The sequence below is a fragment of the Geospiza fortis genome, unplaced genomic scaffold (assembly GCF_000277835.1).
Source record: "Geospiza fortis unplaced genomic scaffold, GeoFor_1.0 scaffold61, whole genome shotgun sequence".
Taxonomy (NCBI): domain Eukaryota; kingdom Metazoa; phylum Chordata; class Aves; order Passeriformes; family Thraupidae; genus Geospiza; species Geospiza fortis.
The window spans coordinates 1,403,160-1,404,707 of NW_005054430.1; positions in this window are offsets into that span (position 1 = coordinate 1,403,160).

Here is a 1,548-nt window from a genome sequence, read left to right on the forward strand (position 1 = left end):
AATGGGGTGCACAATGAATTTGGGGTGCACGGGGTGTCAGGGGGCACCAGGACTGGGGTACACAGCAGTCTGGGGTCTGTACTGGGGGTGCAGAGTCCATTGGGATGTGACGTGCTGGGGGGCACAGGGAGCAGGGTGGATGGGTAATAGGGGCACTGGGCCTGCCTGGGGTGTGAGATATATTGGGGTGAGCAGAGAGTGGGGTTTGTGATGTATTGGGGTGCACATGGGCTGAGGGGTGTGACGTATTGGGGTGCACATGGACTGAGGGATGTGATCTATTGGGGTGCACAGGGATTGAGGGCTGTGATGTATTGGGGTGTGTGATGTGCTGGGGGGCACAGGGAGCAGGGTGGATGGGTAATAGGGGCACAGGGCCTGACTGGGTTGTGGGGTGCACAGTGGGGTTTGTGATGTATTGGGGTGTACAGGCAGCAGAGTGCACTGGGTATTGGGGTGCACAAAGACTGGGGTGTGTAGTGCATTGAAGTGCACAGTGTATTGGGGTGCACAGGGGCTGAGGGGTGTGATTTGTTGGAGTGTGTGATCCCTTGGGGTGCACAGGGACTGGGCTGTGTGATCCTTTGGGGTACAGAGGGACTGGGCTCTGTGATCCTTTGGGGTGCACAGGGACTGGGCTGTGTGATCCTTTGGGGTGCACAGGGACTGGGGTCTGTGACCCTTTGGGGTGCACAGGGACTGGGCTGTGTGACCCTTTGGGGTGCACAGGGACTGGGGTCTGTGATCCTTTGGGGTGCACAGGGACTGGGCTGTGTGACCCTTTGGGGCGCACAGGGACTGGGGTCTGTGATCCTTTGGGGTACACAGGGACTGGGCTGTGTGACCCTTTGGGGTGCACAGGGACTGGGCTCTGTGACCCTTTGGGGTACAGAGGGACTGGGCTCTGTGACCCTTTGGGGTGCACAGGGACTGGGGTCTGTGATCCTTTGGGGTACACAGGGACTGGGCTGTGTGACCCTTTGGGGTGCACAGGGACTGGGGTCTGTGATCCTTTGGGGTGCACAGGGACTGGGGTCTGTGATCCTTTGGGGTGCACAGGGATCCATGTGGGGGCTGTGTGGGAAGAGGCTGTGCAGGATCCTGGGAGCACAGAGGGATGTGGGGTTTTGGGTACCCCAAAAACGTGCAGGGTCCTGGGGCTGCAGAGCCCAGGTCACCCAAGGGTGCCCTGTGGGATGGGCTCTTCCTGAGGATCCCCACTTTTTGGTGAAATAGGGGATTTCTGCACTTCAAGTTTTTAGAATGTGACACTAACAGAGCTCATTGAAGGGGAGAGTTTTGGGGTAAAACCCAGCTAAACCTGGTTCTTGAGCATTCCTGTGGTACATGGACAGATGTGGTCATGCTGAACACAAGAAAAACCCCAGAAAGTGTTGGATAAAACAAACTCATTTAATACAAGAACCAAATGAGCCATTTTGTTACCAGTTCTTGGAAAAATCCAGGTCCCCCAGGGAAGAGAGACAGAGTCCCCAAAACCAGTCAGTTCACACCAAAAAACAGCAAAGTTCCAAAAATTCCTCTTTC